Source organism: Lagenorhynchus albirostris, chromosome 18 (genome assembly GCF_949774975.1).
Source record: "Lagenorhynchus albirostris chromosome 18, mLagAlb1.1, whole genome shotgun sequence".
Lineage (NCBI taxonomy): Eukaryota > Metazoa > Chordata > Mammalia > Artiodactyla > Delphinidae > Lagenorhynchus > Lagenorhynchus albirostris.
Window position 1 is genome coordinate 7,183,895 of NC_083112.1, and position 14,321 is coordinate 7,198,215.

A 14,321-nucleotide genomic window follows, 5' to 3' on the forward strand; every position below is an offset into this window, starting at 1 on the left:
CTGGGTTGTGACGTTTCTATAAGCCTCCTAAACATGTGAATTTTAAAACTATATACGTTAGAAGAAAAAGTAATATGTATAGAAATAAGAATAAAACGCAGCGCTCCATTTCAAGCCTCGCCAGAAGTTTTCAGATCGTGAAAATGAAGACGGATCTTTACGGTCTCCTCTTTCAGGACAAGGCGTCTAACCGTCCCCGGGCCCCACCCCAGGCTGGTCTCAGGAAGGGAGGCTCCTGGGTGACATGTACATTGTTTCACATGCCACCTCTCGCCTCCCATCTCAGGAAACTCTGGCTGCCTGATTTTTCACTCTCAGATGAGATAGCCGGTCTTCCGAGAAGGTGGAAACTGCAGGGCATACGACACATTTTCCAAATGCTCCCGTTCCCCAGAGCCCTTGAGACTGAGAAAGGAAGCTGTCGGTTTGGCAGGTGTGGAGGCCGCTTCCCGCAGACATCTGTCAGTGGCTCTGGAAGCGTGGGCCCCTCCTCTTTACAGAGACAAAACCCCGGATTCCTGCTGAGATGAGGCACCAGCATGTGTCGGCTGCACGTCAGCCGGGAAGGAGAGGGTGAGGAAACAAGAGAAAGATCCCTCCTGGTAAAGCAAAAGCTGCCGGCTCCTCGAACGTCAGCCACACGCACACGAGTCCCACAGGCCAGGAGGCACCCAGCTGCTCCCCAGGACATCCGGGCACTGCCCGAATCTGCGCGGGGGGTGGGGGCGGGAGACAAACATCTGCGATTCTGCCAGGGAACGGGGTGAGGCCACCGATGCTGGGAGTGATTTGGAATAAGCACCCAGGGAGCTCGAGGCGGCGGTCAGGCATTCGGGGCCAGCGTCTCTGATGCGGGGCCCCCCAGACCGACACTCCGCTGCTGTGAGTCGCTGCGGCCACACCACGCGTCCGTGTGCAAACACTCCACACCGGTCGGTAAACAGCCGCAGCCCGCTCGCCCGACACCTCCCGCCACCGCACAGCCAGCCAGCGGGGAACACACGGCCCAGCAGAGGGCCTCCAGGAGCTGGCGCGGAGGACCCCGCGGACGGCTGCTCTGGTTGGTCGGGCTGGCGTGTTAAATATTTTAAATCTCTCCCTCTGTAACTAGATCTATCAGTGAGAGGCCAGAAAGCTGACTTCCTGCAGAAACCCCTCCACCTTCCTCTCCCCGCCTCCTTTCTCCCTAGCCCAGCGTCTGCCAGTTTAGGACACCGGGGAGTATCTTTTGCAGTAAAAATGTCTTTTTCTACGTTCAAGAAGAGACGCCCTCTTCTCATTCCCTGGGGGACCCTGATACTCCAGGCTGCAAGGAAATTTTCCTATGTGCCTCTTCCTTCTGCTTCCCTAACTTGTTTATCTTGATGAAATTAGGTTAAAATGGCCAGGGGCAGCGGCCTAAAAGGGGAAGATAAAGTTAGTAGAGGCCAATGTGCAGCCTCAGGGGCGCGCGCCGACTGGGAAGAAAACAGCCAGGGCCCGGGGGGTGTGCACAGCCCAGCCGGGCTTGCTGGAGGCCTCTGGGTACCACACGTTTTCGTCCTGGCTGCCAGGGGCCGTCTTTCCCTTCACCTTCCCCCCTCTCTCAGCCACCATTTTCCATTTCCAGCACCTGAAAGACAGGGATCCCCTTGAGCCCTGGGCAGGGCCCAGGTCACAGATCTGAGGGTTTCCCTAAGGATGCTCTGGGCTTCCTGTGCAGCCATGGGAAGGGAGCTGCTCTTTCCGCAGAGTGGAGGTTAAACGGCTGTCTTACCCTTGGGTGGAGGCAGGCTCAGGTCTTGCCAGCAGAGCCAAAGACAAGGCCCCCAGCTCTCCTGGCTCAGGGAGGGCTAGGTACCCAAGGGCACCCCACAAATAGCCTTTGGCCCTCACGGATGTGCACTGTGATATGGGGAACAGTTCAATCTGTTTCTTCTAACTCTATAGAAAACTTTCTCAATCTGTCAAAATTATAAGACTTGGGACAATTTAGCAAATGATCGTTTCGGTTTTGTTTTTATTTGTTTTTTGGTTTGTTTTTAATGTGAAATCAAAGGCAGGCTGCAGAGTGGAAAGGGCCCACCCAGTAAGGACTTAAGAGGACCGGTGTAAATGCTGATCTCTCTGACCGAGGCCTTCTCTTCCTGAAGTGCCTGCCCAAAGGGGCGTGGTGAGTAGTAAATTTAATCCTGTTTGTAAAATGCCTTAAAAAGTGTAAAGTAAAAAATCTACAAACAATAAATGCTGGAGAGGGTGTGGAGAAAAGGGAACCCTCTTGCACTGTTGGTGGGAATGTAAATTGATACAGCCACTATAGAGAACAGTATGGAGGTTCCTTAAAAAACTAAAAATAGAACTACCATACGACCCAGCAGTCCCACCACTGGGCATATACCCTGAGAAAAACATAATTCAAAAAGAGTCATGTACCAAAATGTTCATTGCAGCTCTATTTACAATAGCCAGGACATGGAAGCAACCTAAGTGTCCATCAACAGATGAATGGATAAAGAAGATGTGGCACATATATACAATGGAATATTACTCAGCCATGAAAAGGAACGAAACTGAGTTATTTGTAGTGAGGTGGATGGACCTAGAGACTGTCATACAGAGTGAAGCAAGTCAGAAAGAGAAAAACAAATACCGTATGCTAACACATATATATGGAATCTAAAAAAAAAAATGGTCAGAAGAACCTAGGGGCAAGACGGGAATAAAGATGCAGACCTACTAGAGAATGGACTTGAGGATATGGGGAGGGGAAAGGGTAAGCTGGGACAAAGTGAGACAGTGGCATGGACATATATACACTACCAAACGTAAAATAGCTAGCTAGTGGGAAACAGCCGCATAGCACAGGGAGATCAGCTCGGTGCTCTGTGACCACCTAGAGGGGTGGGATAGGGAGGGTGGGAGGGAGGGAGATGCAAGAGGGAAGAGATATGGGGACATATGTATATGTATAACTGATTCACTTTGTTATAAAGCAGAAACTAACACACCATTGTAAAGCAATTATACTCCAATAAAGATGTTAAAAAAAAGTGTAAAGTAGAATTGCCAATTTAAGGATACTGGTTTTCTCTTCTATTCCAGCAAATTGTAACCACTCTGCTTGCACTAGCTGCTCCAGACAGGGTCTATCCTCTGCCACCGTGCATGGGCTTCAGCCTGTCAAGGATGCCCATGGTCCTGCTACAGCACTGCAGGTTCTGGGCCAGCTGGGCCAGGTAACCTGGTGGCCAGAGTGGAAGAGATGATGTAAAGATGCAGATTGTTTAACCTGGAGAAGAGCAGGTGGTCCAAGGGGCCATGGTTAGAAGTCTTCAAATGCATGCATAGTAGGAAAAACATGAAAGTGTTCTGTACAGCTTTGAGGGGTGGAATCAAGTGGGCCCAGTGCTAGGATTTAAGAGGTCAGATTTTTTTTTTCTAACCATCTTATCCATTTTAAAGTGTACAATTTGGTATTGTTAAGTATATTCACATCATTGTACAACATCTTGCAAAACGGAAACTCTATACCCATTAAACATTAATTCCCACTCACTCAAGCCCTTGGCAACCACCTTTCTACTTTCTGTCTCTATGATTTTCACTACTTTAGATACTTCATGTGAGTGGAATCATACAGTATCTGTCCTGTTGTGACTGATTTATTTCACTTAGTATAGTGTGCTTAAAGTTCATCCATATTGTAGCATGTGACAGGATTTCCCTCTTTTTTAAGGCTATATAATATTTCATTGTATGTATAGACCACATTTTATCTATTCATCTGTTGACTGGCATTTGGGTTGCTTCCACCTGTTGGTTATTGTGAATTAACGGTGCAATAAACATGGATGTGAAACTATCTCTTTGAAATCCTGCTTTGAATTCTTTGGGGTATATGCCCAGGAGTGGAATTCTGGATTATATGGTAATTCTATTTTTAATTTTTTAAGGAAATTCCATACTGTTTTCCATATGGCTGCACCATTTTACATTCCCACCAACAGTGCACAAGGGTTCCAGCTTCTCCAAGTCCTCGCCAACACTTATTATTTTCTGGTCTTTTGATAGTGCCCATCCTAATGCATGTGAGGTGATACCTCACTGTGGTTTTGATTTGCATTTATCTGATGATTAATGATGTTGAGCATCTTTTCATATGTTTGTTGGTCATTTTTATATCATCTTTGGAGAATGGTCTATTCAAGTCCTTTGCCCATTTTAAAATTGTTTTTTTTGGGGGTTTTTTGTTGATTTCTAGAAGTTCCTTACATATTCTGGATATTAATCTATTATCAGATACATGATTTGCTAATATTTTCTTCCATTCTGTAGGTTGCCTTATCACTCTGTTGATTGTTTCCTTTGATGCACTTAAGTTTTTAAGTTGGATGTAGTCTCATTGGTCTATCTTTGTTTTTGTTGCCTTGAAGGCATATTTTTAAAGGAGTAAAGTGATACATGTGCAGGGTAAAAAAAATGTCAGAAGAAAAAAGAAAGATACATATATACATATATATATAAACATATGTATATGTCTACCTATACATATATTCATAAACATATACACATAAAATTCTCCCTTCAACCCCGACACCCAATCTCACAGTTTCCTTTCTCAGAGGCAACCACAGTTGCCAGTAACTTTCCAGATAAAACCTAAACATATATTCATGTGTATCCTTCTTTTCAATTATATAAATGTCAAATGTATTATGGATCCAATCTCTTTTTCCCACTAAACAACATAACCAGGAGCAGAGAACCAACGTAAAGGCTTTTCCCTGTCAGTACATGAGAAGAGTTTGTTTAACACCTGCCTGATATTCCGTAGAATAGACATTCCATAATTTCTTTAATCAATCCCCTTGTTAAACATTTAAATGATTTCCAGGGACTTCCCTGGTGGTGCAGTGGTTAAGAATCCGCCTGCCAATGCAGGGGACACGGGTTCGAGCCCTGTTCCGGGAATATCCCACATGCCGTGGAGCAACCAAGCCCATGTGCCACAACAACTGAAGCCCGCGTGCCTAGAGCCCGTGCTCCGCAACAAGAGAAGCCACCACAATGAGAAGCCTGCACACCACAACGAAGGGTAGCCCCCGCTCACCACAACTAGAGAAAGCCCGCATGCAGCGACGAAGACCCAACACAGCCAAAATTAAATAAATAAATAAATAAATGATTTCTAACCCTTCGCTGCAGTGAATATCTTTGACACATGTCTTTGAGCCCATGGGGATTATATCTGTAGGATAAATTGCTAAAAGTGGCTTTGTGCATTTTAAACTTTGATAGATATAGCCACATAGTGGGTAGATTTTACCCCAAAGTAATCAAGAATTTTAGCAACTAAAACTGCCCAAAGTGGTGTGGATTACTTTAGGAGATTGTGTGTTTTAAGGAAATCAAGACCAGGTTACAAATCAACTTGTTGAGAATGCTACTGGATATATTCAAGCGTTGTAAACTCATTGATCACAAAGTCCCTTCCCACTCTGATACTGTAATTTTCTAATAAATGCTATAGCCCAAGAGACTGCACGTAGTTTTGCTGAATGTTGTTCAGTGATAAAGCAAGATGTGGGCTTGATTCACACTGGAAAGTACATGAAGGACGCACGTGAATACAACCCGTCCCTAAAGAGGCCCTTGTGTGAAGCAATGCTCTAAATTAAGGACTCGCACATGGTATGCTTGTACCATGTGGCCCTGGGCAGGTGGTTTGAGAGGATATTCGGAGGCCCTTCGTGTCCTCTCCATCTGTCATCACTCACGTTGTGCACATCTGGAACTCCACATACGGAAAAGTGCTCTGTGGTAGATGTGGCCAAACAGGGAGAGCTGTTTCTGTGAAAGCCTTTGGTCAGGGTCCTCGGCAGCAGGGCCATGATAGGGTGTGTTGTCATCTGATGCGAGGAGTGTGCTCATTGCTCTTGCTAATTAAAGAACTGAGGCTTCCCAGGGACGGAAAGTTCCCTATCTTGCACCAGCTCATTTAATTTCCAGCTGTAGATTTCTTTTTTTTGGTAAGATCTTTCTTACATATGCTGAATTGAGCTGAAATCTGTCCCCCTTCAATATCTGTTTGTTGGTTTTATTTCTTCCTTTTAGAGCCATTAAATACAAAATTCTTCTTCTTCTACATTCCAGACCTTCAGACACCTGAGAAGAGCCGTCAGATGCCCATCAGTCTTCTCTTCTTTGGGTTCAGTCTCCTCAAGTCGTTACCCATTTCTTAGGTGTCATGTTTTCCAGATGTTCACCATCTTAGTTACTCTTTTTGAACACCACCCAAGCAGTCAAAGGCCTCTGAAAGTGTGCTGCCCAGAATTGGGCCTGATCCTGGCCAGGGAAGGATAAAATGGAATCATTTCCTTGTTTTCCTGTGGTCCTTTTCTTTTAAACAATGAAGCCTAAAAAAGGCATGCCAGAGGTTTCTTGCTTCTTCAGCCTGTCAAACACGCCTTTCCACATTTTTGGGTGAAAGCACCCTGACTTTCCAGTAGGAAATCATTCTTCCCTTATTCTGAGAAGTTCTGAGAGCACCCCAGTCAGGGTTCTCCCTGCCCCCTCCTGCTGGGGTGGGAGGGGGCACAGAAAACCCACTTTAAGCCATTCAGACTCTGGTTCCTAGGGTTCTGAGCCTTGGGGAGAATGATGTAGCAGGAAACAGTAGAGCAGAGAAGTTCCGGTGCGGTAGGAGGAGACACGGAGCTGTCCATTCATTCCTGCTAAAGGCCCGATCCTCTTCTCCCTGAGGCTTGGTCCTTTAGCATCCAACAACCATTCCGTACCTTTCCAGCAAAGGCCTTTTCCACTGAGTGTCAAAGTCTGTTTCCATCGCTTGCAACTAAAGAACCCTGACGCCATCAGATTACCTTGTCGTGCCCTGCTCCCAACAGGGGCACACTGTGAACCAGACACCTAAATCTATTTCACAGGTTATGATCTGTTTCTATTCACACTCCTGACACCAGAGGTATGGGGTTTTTTTCCCACACCAGCCAATTCTCCAACTCTCTGGACACCAACTGGGTGTTCTGTGGCTTAATTCAATTCTGACACTAACTCTCCAGAGTTAGCACAGACCCCACAGGTTAAGGACTCAGTCCTACAAAACTGCACCCTCTTCGGATGCCAACTGCAAGTCCCAGGGCCTCCTGTACTCTGACCGGCCAGCTATAAAGTCGGAGGTTCCCAAAACTCCCTCTTCAGATTCAATGATTTGCTAGAACGGCTCACAGAACTCAGGGAAACACTTTACTTGCTAGTACCAGTTTATTACAAAGGATATTCTAAAGGATACAAATGAATAGTCAAATGGAAGAGATGCGGAGGGGAGGGGGGTAGGTGGAGCTTCCATGACCTCTCTGGGCACATCCCCCTCCCAGGACCTCAGTGTGTTCACCAACCCAGAAGCTCTCTAAACCCCATCATTTAGGGGTCTTGATGGAACTTTCATTAAGTAAGTATGATAGATCGAATCTTTGCCTTTTGGTGATTAAGTCAGTCTCCAGCCCCTCTCCCCTCCCTGGAGGTCAGAAGGCGGGGCTGAAAGTTCCAGCCCTCTAATCACTTAGCTGGTTCCTCTGGTAACCAACCCCCATCCTGAAGCTCTCAAGCCCCCTCCCCCAAGAAAGTCACTTCAGTAGCATAAACTCAGGTGTGGTTGAAAGGGGCTCACATCACGAGTAACAAAAGATGCTCCTCTCAACCCTATTACTCGGGAAATTCCAAGGGTTTTAGAAGCTCTTGTGCTAGGAACTGGGCAATAAAGACCAAATACAGGTTTCTTATTATATCGCAGGATCACACAGATGCTGCCATTAAATCACATGTCCCCCCAGTTCTGTACTTGGAAAGTTGATTTGGGACAAAAACACAGCCTTTGAGGATCACGAGTCTCTCTCGTTTGTTCCCATCTATCCAATAGAAGATAACTGCCTGCTGATTTGCTAACTTACCATCAAGATCCATTGGCAAAAATGTTAAGTACCTGATTATAGCTCATGTGTATGGGCTGCTAAGTTACTCTGTGCCTCCCTTCAAGGCGAGAAAACCAGTGTTCACGGAGGTTTCCTAACTGGTCAATAAGCGGTGGACCTAAGCTTCAAACCCAAGTCTGGAAGCCCCAAAGCCAGGGAGAAACGAGGGATTCTCATAGAGTTCACGGCCCACAAGTGACCTGGGGAGAAGCTGTTATCTCCAACTATTTCGGAAGACCTGGAAGAAAAGGGCAGAAGAAGTCCTTGGAGCCCGCTTCAGGATGCAAAAGCCTGTCTCCGATTCCACGTGCTAATTACCAGAGTGGTACCGCTAGAGGTTGAAGTCACTGAGTGTTGAGGTCGAGGTTTAAGGCATCAGATTTCCTGTGAGACGGAGGCCTGGGTGGGAAGGCTCCTCCCACCTAGCTTGCTCTGCATCCTGAGCAATGGACCAACATACCGATGCACCCCACATGCGTGTGGCGGCATCTCGTGGCGCCCTCTTTTGGATTCGGAGGTCACAAGAAAGACACCCCCGCATCCTCACAGTACCTGCTCACCCCATCCCCTCTCCCCTACTCCCTGCCTTGCTGCAATAGGGACAACTCTTAGAAGAGGGAATTACCAACAGGAGAGACCTGACGTGTCCAAAGACAAGATAAACATTGTGGGGAAACGTTAGTTATATTAAGGTAGATTTAGATGTTGCTTTTACTGAAGTTCTGTTTTGTTTTTTGTTTTGTTTCGTTTCTCACCCAGATTTGGTAGTTTTAGATCCTAATTTTATAACCTTGGTCATTGGGAGAACCCTGACTGATTCCTATCACTTTAAACAGCCTTTTATAGTCACAGCATCTACAGTACATTTCCTCTTCTTTTTCAACATATCACATTTCTTGGCAGAAATCTCTAGCAGAAAGCACCAAAATTTTTATAATGAGGATAAAATCAAAATTTCACACATCAGATTTCTCTTGTAGACTATTTCTTCCTGTTCAGTCTTTCCCTATTTTAACTTTTAGTGGCTAACAATTTAAAATCTGATTTCAGCGTTATCCATTCATCGTATAGGATTTGGTTGCCAAACGGCATTTGCCCTTTGCTCTGACTTTAAAGTTTCTAAACTGAAAGACTGCCTCAGGAGCCTGGCTGCATTCAGGCAGTGGTCCCCTCCCACTTGAATTCCCAGGGTGAACTCCGGAATAGCTTCCCTGTCTCCATTTCACTTGCCTGCTAAGATTTTCCATTTTAAAATGTGTGCTGTGCTCTTGCTTCCAATGTGAAGGTTGTTTGCGATTGCTGTTAAGAGTAAGGATCAAGTTCAAAACCCAAATACCAACAAGACACACTGCAGGGAGCCACAAGAAGAATCCTTCACTTAACGGCCTAACGAGGCCAGGAGGCCAAAGTGGCTTTTGTCCCTTCTAGCCGAGTCACCACGGTCCCTGAACCTTTTGCTTTTTCCCCTGAACGTGCTTTCCCATCTCTGCTCAGTGACTAACTCCGTCACGAATTTGACCCAGTTTGTTTGGCAAGATGTGATTTTTTTTTTTTAACTCGCGCTGCTTTTCCTGGTCACGACTCTCTCACAGGCATTTAGCGACTCCCTCCCGGCATCCATCTGGCCCTGCTGCCGAGCTGGATTGATGGCTGTCTCCCCAGCTGTTCCCTTCCAGCCCTCTCTCCTCTCCCTGGCAAATCCATATTCTACTTGCTTTTCGGCAGCATTTTGATATCTCCAGCGTCTCCTGAAAATAGATAAACACTACTCTCCAAGGGAAGTGGCCAAGCAGAGGCCACAGATTTGTACCAGCTCAATAATCTTCTCAGAAGGGAAGCATAATAACAACAGTGGTCACCGGTGTAAAGGCTTTGCATCATTTCCAAGTACTTTGGACTCACATGGTCTCATTTAACGTCCATGGTCACCCACAGCGCAGGTTAGAGTGGTCCTTCCATTTCACAGGTAGGAAAGCAAGGCTCAAAGAGGGGAAGAACTTGTCTATACAGGGAATAAGAGAGAGGCCAGGAGTTGAACCAACCCTCTTAAAAACTGCTGTATCATTTACATTCGTAAAATACACAGATCTTCAGGGCTGTTTGATGAATTTTGACAAATGTATATACTTGTGTAACTACCACCTGAAAAGGGTCTAGAACATTTCCATCACCCACAAACTCTGGGAGGGTGGGAAATCGGGAAGGCTATTCCAGAGTTCACCCAGGGAACTGTAGCACCTGTCCCCACCCTCGCCAGCCCTGTGCCTTTTCCCAGAAAACCCTCCACCACTTTTTGGCTTCTACAACCTAGATTAGTTTGCCTTGAACCTGTCTTCTGACACCAAACTCCATATTCCACATTCCGTCCTTTTTCTGTTATACCATGCCGCGTCTTTGAAATGAACTCAACAGCACCTACATGGCTGGAATCTATAGACAGAGGACTGTAGGAAGCCAGGCCATAGTCTTTCAGCTGAAAAAGTAGGTCAGCTGGTGGAGTGGACGTTGAGGTCTGCAATTCGGGGTACGTAGGGAGTGCAATCCCCAAACCACAGAAAGGCCCTCTCTCCAAAGTCCACCGTGAAGTTCAACTCACTGCTCTAGGGTCTCAACAGCACTTCTATGTACAGAGGGTTCCTGAAGGAAAAGGTTTAAAAGAGAGGTCAGATTCTGCTTCAAGATCAAAAACACCAGACTCCAGTCCACACTTCCAGGACCTCCCCACCCCCCTGAGCTGCCAACGAGGTGTCTGCGGCCACCAGTGACAAGCAATGCTCTGAATTTTTACACTGGACTCGTGGACTTTTCATGACCATCAGGCATGTGTAATCTGTCAACTGGGAGTTTTGCAACTGGAGACCTCTGTTTTAGGGGGAAAAAAAAAGAAAGAAAGAAAAAAGAAATAACAAAAGTCCATTCGATTACTTCCAAGGATATACAGTAAAGGGAACTAACCGCCGAGTCACTTTAGGTCAAATTCCTATCAGGCTTCCATTAATGAAGGGACACATAACACAATGAACCTTATCTGCTTATTTGTCCACAGTTTTATGCCAAACTCTTTGTTCACCGTAGCAGGTTAACTGGTTCCTCTTGGATCTTGTTTATACACAGTGGAGCGCTGGTCAATGTTTAACAGTTGATTCTCTGCGAGGGGAAAATGTAGGCCTGATTCGCAGCATTTGCCGGTTTCTGCCTGGCCCGGACGGTCGGTTTGGGAGACAGGCTGTGTGATCAGGCTCCTGCACCCCCACCCCGAAGCACGTAACACCTTCCACTGACTGAAGAGCACAGGCAACTGGGAGTGGCGGGAGGGTTGGCGGGAGGGCGGCCCCGCCAGGCACGTCAGCCAGCTCCAGGGTGAGTGATCTGTGGGTGGCCTGCTCTCCCAGGCTCTCCCACAGCAGTCTTCTCTCTCCAGAAGATATACTGTACAGTCAAGGGTCCGCAAGGGACGCCTCACCTGGGCTGGAATTCCCAAATAAGCCTTCAAAGTCATTTTGAAGCGCAGAATAAACATAAGCCAGCCCGAGATGAGTTCCCACAAATCCTCAATGCAGAGAACCTGAGCGAGCGGCCTCTACTTTTGATTCCTTTGCCTGAATTACTAGCTAGTCTTTAAATGTTTTCAGACTCTCCCTAAACATCCAGCCTTCTTGTTTTGTTTTGTTCTTCCCTTTAGAAGACTAATCGCAGAAAAGCACAAACATGTAATCATTTCCTGCTCCCGGATGAGCATCTACGGGCTTGCAGAGAGGAAGGGGTTGCAGGAAGGCGCTGCAGCCTCAACTGCGGCCAGAAGCCCGTCCTCAGGTTAATTCGTACAGGGAGCGTGCCATCACACTCCCCCTAGAAAGCCATGAGAGTGGGAGACAAGATTCTTGGATATTTGCAGGCTCATAAAACAGTTTGTGTGGTGGAAAGATTGTGTTCCTTTTTTATCGACATGCGTTAGGTCAGCCAAGCAGCCCAGCTCCCACTTTGCTGGCATCCGCTGCATCACGCGGCCTCTTCACCCCTTTAATTAGCGCTCACTCCTTCCTCCAGAACTTGACCTGATTCTGCATGACCTTTCCCAATCTCCCCTCCACTTCCTGTCCCAACTTGTCCCTGCTCTGCATTCTGCTCTGCACATTTCTTTTACAGGAGCATTGTGTTACATTTTTAAGCCTTCTGATGACTTTAACGTATTTCAAATAATTGTCTCGGCTTCCTGTCTCTCCTGTTCAGCCCAGCCTCTTTCATGTCATGCGGTCATTAAATTCCTCATACGGGCACTTTGCTGACTGTTATGGAGGGATTCAAAGATATCCAAGAAGAGGTCCCTGCCCTCAACGATTTTGAAATCTAGGAGAGGGGATACTTATGATAATACCTAAGCAAAACTGACAGCTTTCTCTCTGTCAGGACATTTCCTTCCATTACCTTCAGCCTCATAATAATCCTTGAAATAGACACTAATGTTATTCTCACTTTACATATGTGATCACTAAGGCTCAGAGAGGTTAAGTAACTTGCTGAAGTCACACAGCTGGTAAATAGTGAATGTAATTATGACCTGGGAGTTCTAGCCCAAATGATTCCAAAAGCTGAGCCCTAACCACTGTGTGACATGGTTAAGTACCAAGTAGCGATAATATGAGAAGGGAAAGTGCTGACGGCAAAGCCAAAACAGAATTTAAGAGCTGGGTGGTTTTAGAAGATGAGATAAAAACCAAAAGTGCTAGATGAGAACCTTTTCTTTAGGAAGGACTGGGCTCCCCGGCCCCAGGGTACCCAGGCAGAAGCTGGAGCCATCTGTGGCGTTCTGGGTGCATGCCGGCACCTGGAAGGGGCCTCTGTAAGTCCTTCAGCTCTTGGTATGATGATTTTGGCAAGTGGCCTATACGCTGAGCCTGGAAGGAAGGCTTCTTGTTTGGTGTGGACTGAGAGGAGAAGGTGTCTGGGGTGGAAAGAACCCAGGGACCAAACCTCCAGAGTCAGAACACACGAGGTCTGCCTCTCATTGGGACTGGAGTCCCCACAAAGCTGACGCACTACCTGGGTCAGGAATGTACATACGTGTAAACACAACCGCTGTGTGACAGTTAAAGAAGCAATAAACATGATCATTGAAGCCAGTGATTCTCAAACTATGCTCCTGAATTTACTCCATAAGCTAGACTCAGGAGTTCTACAGGGAAAATTCAATAATTGCAGTTATTACAAATTTTCAGGGGCGGTAGAAGCGTCTGGGTGTCCCAAAGGCATCTTGACCTCAATAGATTCATTTGAAATTTGTCTCTTAAATTTGTCTTCCAACTTTGGCAACTGCTACCCCTTATCTGCCAGTGACCAGTGACACAATAAAACAAATAAGTGAGCAGACCTAACAAAAATGAGCAGAAAAACACAGAAATAACCAGTTAGGTTTGGTATGACAGCTTGATCTTTCTTCCTGGATAGTTGGTGGTACTTTTAGATTGCATACATATATTACAGTCACCCTTTCCACCCATAAGATTGTTCTTAGGTCACCTAATAGAAACAAACACATCAATATTTCATGGTGTTCTACAAAGAGCAGCACAGCTTCAGGTGCTCTCCTTTGCCTTCTGAATGTGCCGTGTGGCTGAGTGATGATTATATAATTATTTTACTGCAGTGTGGATAAAAGTGTAGAAATTCTAGGGACTTCCCTGGTGGCGCAGTGGTTAAGAATGCAGGGGACACAGGTTCGATGCCTGGTCCGGGAAGATCCCACATGCCACGGAGCAACTAAGCCGGTGAGCCACAACTACTGAGCCTGAGAGTCACAACTACTGAAGCCCGCGTGCCTAGAGCCCGTGCTCCGCAACGAGAGAAGCCACCGCAATGAGAAGCCCGCGCACCACAACAAAGAGTAGCCCCCGCTCGCCACAACTAGAGAAAGCCGCACGCAGCAACAAAGACCCAACGCAGCCAAAAATATAAATAAATAAATTGATTCTTAAAAAAAATAATAGTAATAGAAGTGTAGAAATTCTAAATGTGGGACGTACGGTTAGGCTGGGGGAGGACATTTTGAAGGGTTGGTGGAAAATGGTTCCATTTAAAGATACAACGTACAACACCAGGAGATGCCAGGCCTTCTCTCCCATTAGCGGTGTTTCCCCCGCAGCAGGGACCCTCCACCCACGAGGCTGTATCGGAATGACCCCAGGAGCTTTCACAAAATGGACCCGTACCACTACCTCCCCTGAGGACAGCTCACCCCCAAGCCTGTCTCAGGCCTCTGGCTTGTGAGAGACTCAGAGGCCCATGGGAGCAGGAGGCCGCGCACAACATGAAAGGGCCTCACAGGAGATTTCCGCCCCTTCACCTGCTTTAAGAACC

At 46.6% G+C, this 14,321-nt stretch overlaps 1 long non-coding RNA gene across 1 annotated transcript; it reads left to right on the plus strand.

Moving 5' to 3' along the window:
• Positions 1-746: 746 nt before the first annotated feature.
• LOC132508746 (uncharacterized) lies at positions 747-3,750 on the plus strand. The gene is made up of 3 exons (XR_009536748.1): positions 747-1,060; positions 2,039-2,152; positions 3,082-3,750. It is a non-coding gene; the product is annotated as an uncharacterized LOC132508746 (long non-coding RNA).
• The last annotated feature ends 10,571 nt before the right edge of the window (positions 3,751-14,321 follow it).